Genomic DNA, 6000 nt, shown 5'->3' on the forward strand with positions numbered 1-6000 from the left:
TATCTGGCATTCGATTAACTGAACAAAATACTTCCTGCCTGTGTCCTCCATCTAATCAGGTTGCTCTGTATACCTTTCTCGAATAAAAAATGTAGTCAACTGTTTTCATAGGAACAATAAAGAGTTACTTTACTACCTGCTAACCTCGAAGAAAATAATAAAGATGTCATAGAGTCATGGAGATGTACAACTCAGAAACAGACCCCTCAGTCCAACTCGAACATGCCGATCTGATATCCTAATCTAATCTAGTTCCATTAGCCAGCACTTGGCCCGTATTCCTCTAAACCCTTCCTATTCATACACCTATCCAGATGTCTTTTAACGCTGTAATTGTCCCAGCCTCCACCACTTCCTCATGCACCGCCCTCTGTGTGAAAAAGTTGGTTGTTGAGTCCCTTTTATATCTTTCACTTCTCACTCTAAACCTATACCCTCTAGTTCTGGACTCCTCCACCCTAGGGAAAAGACCTTGTCTATTTATCTTATCCATGCCCCTCATGATTTTATGAAGCTCTGTAAGGTCACCCCTCAGCCTCTGATGCTCCAGGGAAAATAGCCCCAGTCTATTCAGCCTCTCCCTATAGCTCAAACCTCCAACCCTGGCAACATCCTTGTAAATCTTTTCTGAACACTTTCAGGTTTCACAACACTATACAATCTCTGTGCAATTACACAGTCTTCAGACAAACATATACAGGAACAAGGTTAGAAGGGTATAATGGTCTAGTATGAAGGATGGTAAAGAATGTGCAGTTTGAATTTTTTAGGATGCCTTTGAGCCATAAGGTTTTCAAACTGAGACTGGTTGGTTTCTTGGTTATCATCAATAGCAAATATTGCAGTTATCCTTTGATTTCTCAGTTTACTTATGTTTCTTTTTAATCCATATTGCCACTTCTACCTTTGCTTCTTGAGAGACAGAGAGAGAAAGAGAGTCCCTAGCTGTGTTCAGCACTGCAGCTTTAGTTTCACTTAGCTGTGTTGAAAGCAGCTCCTGAAATAGCAGTTTCTTTGTGTATTCTGCATCTTTGGTAGGCAAGGTTCCATCTCAAACATTCAAACAAAGATGTAAATTAAGATAGGAGATGAAGACTGTTTTGTGTCTTCCTAGGAGCTTGCTGGCTAAAATATTTGATAAAATGTTAAATTCAGTTTGCTCTCTATTATCCATTTGTTTCCTGAAACTTGACCATTTCTGATGTTATGATTTGGAGATGCCGGTGTTGGACTGGGGTGTACAAAGTTAAAAATCACACAACACCAGGTTATAGTCCAACAGGTCTAATTGGAAGCACACTAGCTAGTGTGCTTCCAACTAAACCTGTTGGACTATAACCTCGTGTTGTGTGATTTTTAAATTTCTAATGTTTGTGGCTATTCTAACTTAGTGATTGTTATTTTTTAAAAACATTTCAGTTTGTGAAAGACCCTGTTATGAAAGTGGATGATGGAATTCAACAAATCAATAGCCCTTATTTTATTTCATCATGACACAAGCAGAATCCATCACTTGGATGAAATTAATATCTCAAAGAAATGTTCTTTAATTTAGATTTCATATGATTTTATCAATTATGTTTGCCTAGAGTTATTGGAGCCACGACAAAAGCTGCTTGAATTGCCATCAACCCCATTACACACATAGTTACTCTTCCATAATGACAGTATTGATCACGAACACCCATGTGGAATATCAGGGGTTACAGCTGTGCACTGCAACACCACACATTAAATGAACATCCTGTATGACCCTCCCAAAGCAATATCATAACATTTTCTTTTAAAATATTAAATACTTGTTCTCACCTGTTTCAGATGTTTGTACATTTGATGAAATATTATTCCATTTTAGGTACTAATTAACATTTTAACCACTGTTATAAGTAAAATAAATATCCATGTACTGCATGTTTCAACTCCAAACTTCCAAACAAAGTACCTTAACTCTAACCTCAGAAAAAAAATCAACTGGACCACTGTGAGAAAATTCTGCTTCTCTGATTATTACTGGTTTAGTGTCACTTTTCAGTGGAACTTGAAATATATATATATATATATATTCAACATACATATATTTTAGTGCCAAACTTCTACCAAACATTATTTTAGTCGGTAGCCAAATATGTTGTTCACCTTCTAGATCACCTGAACCACTTGTGTTGACATTTTCAGGGAGCTGTGGACTTGCACCCCAATATCCCTATGCATATCAATGTTCCTAAGGGTCTTGCCTTTGGGCGTCATGGTGGCTCAATGGTTAACACTGCTGCACCACAGCACTAGCGACCCAGGTTTAATTCTACCCTCAGACAACTGTCTGTGTGGAGTTTGCACATTCTCCTTGTGTCTGCGTAGGTTTCCTCCCACAATCCAAAAATGTGCAGATTAGATGGATTGGTGATGCTAAATTTTGCACAGTATCCAGGAATGTGTAAATTAGGTGGATTATCCTTGGAGTGTGCAAGGTTACAGGGATAGTTAAGGAGTGGGCCTGGGAGAGTTAGTGTGGACTCTAAAATAAAATAGCATAGTCAGAAGAAATGTTGACACCCAGAGAGGAGTAACAGTGTAGAACTTGGAAAGAATCATTGGATGAAATAATTAGATTACTTACAGTGTGGAAACAGGCCCTTCGGCCCAACAAGTCCACACTGACCTGCCGAAGCGGAACCCGCCCATACCCCTACATTTATTGATACACTTAAAGGACAGCTAAACCAGCACACAAAGAGTAAAAGGAAAAGGGGTCTTTGCTGATATAATTTGAGATGGAGAGGAGGTAGGTGGCTTGATTGAAGTATAAATGCCACTAAGGACTGGTTGGATGAAATTGCCTGGTCTGGACTGACTATCCAATGTAATCAGATGCAATATCATTCCATTTATCTTGTTTACAATGCTTCAATTTGCCAAGAGGACTTTGATGCAGCAAACACACTGTGTCACATTGGGAAATCAAAGGTAATATTAAAACATCAGACTCCAACAAGGCATTTGTTGAACCCCTGAAGTCTAACTGAACAAAATAACACAGACAAATGATTCATAGAAAAGCAATAAATGCAACAAACCTCAGTTGATACAGCAAGTAATTGCCTATGCAAAAAGTAATGCATCAATGGAACAGCAAAATAATCTAAACAAGCAGAATTAGGTGGTAAATCACACAAAATAGTTTATGGAAGTACTTTCAGCTACCACTTTGCAATTACAATGATGTTCAGGGGCCAGCCACTGTTTCACAACAATTCTTGTTTGGGATCACATTAAAGTGCTCGTTAAAGAATTTCCTTTTTAAAAAATCTTTCCTTTTATCTTTGTGTACACGTGCAGAAAAGAAAATGAGACTGAACTATGGGCATGTTTCTCACTGTTTTGTGGTGCATCATTGGAGTGAGTCGATGGAAACTTTGCAAGATTTCTTACCTCTTCAGTAATGATGATCCTTCATCTGAATTAACAAATTATAATAAGAGGCACTTAAGAGGAGAGTGCAGGAGTGCTGGCAAGTTGTAGCTTAGCTAAAACTGCAGATCATTAGAAAACACTATTCCTTAATTTCATTCCTGTTTTCAGAATCCACGTGTGTATGTATATATATATATATATATATATAATCATTTGGTCACAATGCTCACACGATTTAATATAAAAGACCAATTTCAAACTGGACACTGTGTTTGCTTGAGTACAGGGTGGTAGCAATAAAAACATAACAGCTTATTGGTGGTTGTGTCTGTTCTATATATTTATTAAATAATAGTAAATAACCAAATTAAGCCAGAAGTAGAGTTGACAGTTGCTAAGGAGCACTCAAAGGAAACATACAAAAGTTAAATTAAAAATGTCATTTTATTTGGCTGGGTTGTAATGATGGTCTTCACTCTTGTTGAAAATGGTAACAGCAGGACTCAAAGCCTCAATTTTATGATAGCATTATGATTAAGACCAAGGTTATTCACATTATCCATTAAGACAGTGCTGAAAATGTGTTGCTGGAAAAGTGCAGCAGGTCAGACAGCATCCAGGAGCAGGGGAATCGACGTTTCGGGCATGAGCCCTTCTTCAGGAATGAGGAGAGTGTGCCAAGCAGGCTAAGATAAAAGGTAGGGAGGATGGACTTGGGGGAGGGGCGTTGGAAATGTGATAGTGGAAGGAGGTTAAGATGAGGGTGATAGGCCAAAGTGAGGGTGGGGGCGGAGAGGTCAGGAAGAAGATTGCAGGTTAGGAAGGTGGTGCTGAGTTCGAGGGTCGGGACTGAGACAAGGTGGGGGGAGGGGAAATGAGGAAACCGGAGAAATCTGCGTTCATCCCTTGTGGTTGGAGGGTTACTAGGCGGAAGATGAGGCACTCTTCCTCCAGGTGTCGTGTTGCTATGGTCTGGCGATGGAGGAGACCAAGGACCTGCATGTCCTTGGTGGAGTGGGAGGGGGAGTTGAAGTGTTGAGCCATGGGGTGGTTGGGTTGGTTGGTCCAGGTGTCCCAGAGGTGTTCTCTGAAACGTTCCGCAAGTAGGCGGCCTGTCTACCCAATATAGAGGAGGCCACATCAGGTGCAGCGGATGCAGTAAATGATGTGTGTGGAAGTGCAGGTGAATTTGATATGGAAGGATTCCTTGGGGCCTCCTCCCTTCCCTTCCTAGACCTCTCCATTTCTATCTCGGGCGATCGAATCAACACGGACATTTACTCTAAACCAACCGACTCCCACAGCTATCTAGACTACACCTCCTCCCACCCTGCCCCCTGTAAAAACGCCATCCCATATTCCCAATTCCTTCATCTCCACCGCATCTGCTCCCAGGAGGTCCAGTTCCAATACCGCACAACCTAGATGGCCTCCTTCTTCAAAGACCACAATTTCCCCCCAGACGTGATCGACGATGCTCTCCACCACATCTCTTCCACTTCCCGCTCATCCGCCACTCCTCCAATCACCACCAGACAGAACCCCACTGGTCCTCACCTACCACCCCACCAACCTCCATATACATTGTATCATCCATCGTCATTTCTGCCACCTCCAAATGGACCCCACCACCAGGGATATATTTCCCTCCCCTCCCCTATCAATGTTCAGAAAAGACCACTCCCTCCATGACTCCCTCGTCAGGTCCACACCCCTCACCAACCCAACCTCCACTCCCGGCACCTTTCCCTGCAACCGCAAGAAATGCAAAACTTGCGCCCACACCTCCCTCCTTAATTCCCTACAAGGCTCCAAGGGATCCTTCCATATCTGCCACAAATTCACCTGCACCTCCACACACATCATTTACTGCATCCCCTGCACCCGATGTGGCTTCCTCTATATTGGCGAGACAGGCTGCCTACTTGCGGAACGTTTCAGAGAACACCTCTGGGACACCCGGACCAACCAACCCAACCACCCCGTGGCTCAACACTTCAACTTCCCCTCCCACTCCACCAAGGACATGCAGGTCCTTGGTCTCCTCCATCGCCAGACCATAGCAACACGACGGGTGGAGGAAGAGCGTCTCATCTTCAACCTAGGAACCCTCCAACCACAAGGGATGAACTCAGATTTCTCCGGTTTCCTCATTTCCCCTCCCCCCACCTTGTCTCGATCCCAACCCTCGAACTCAGCACCACCTTCCTAACCTGCAATCTTCTTCCTGACCTCTGCGCCCCCACCCCCACTCCGGCCTATCACCCTCATCTTAACCTCCTCCCACCTATCACATTTCCTACGCCCCTCCCCCAAGTCCCTCCACCCTACCTTTTATCTTAGCCTGCTTGGCACACTCGCCTCATTCCTGAAGAAGGGCTCATGCCTGAAACATCGATTCTCCTGTTCCTTGGATGCTGCCTGACCTGCTGCGCTTTTCCAGCAACACATTTTCAGCTCTGATCTCCAGCATCTGCAGTCCTCACTTTCTCCATTAGGACAGTGGCCAACTTTCCATCTTTTCAACTCTGATATCAGTTATTGTGGCTCATTCGATAGCATACTCACCGCTGAGTCAGTTGCTTCTGG

Source organism: Hemiscyllium ocellatum, chromosome 8 (assembly GCF_020745735.1).
Source record: "Hemiscyllium ocellatum isolate sHemOce1 chromosome 8, sHemOce1.pat.X.cur, whole genome shotgun sequence".
Lineage (NCBI taxonomy): Eukaryota > Metazoa > Chordata > Chondrichthyes > Orectolobiformes > Hemiscylliidae > Hemiscyllium > Hemiscyllium ocellatum.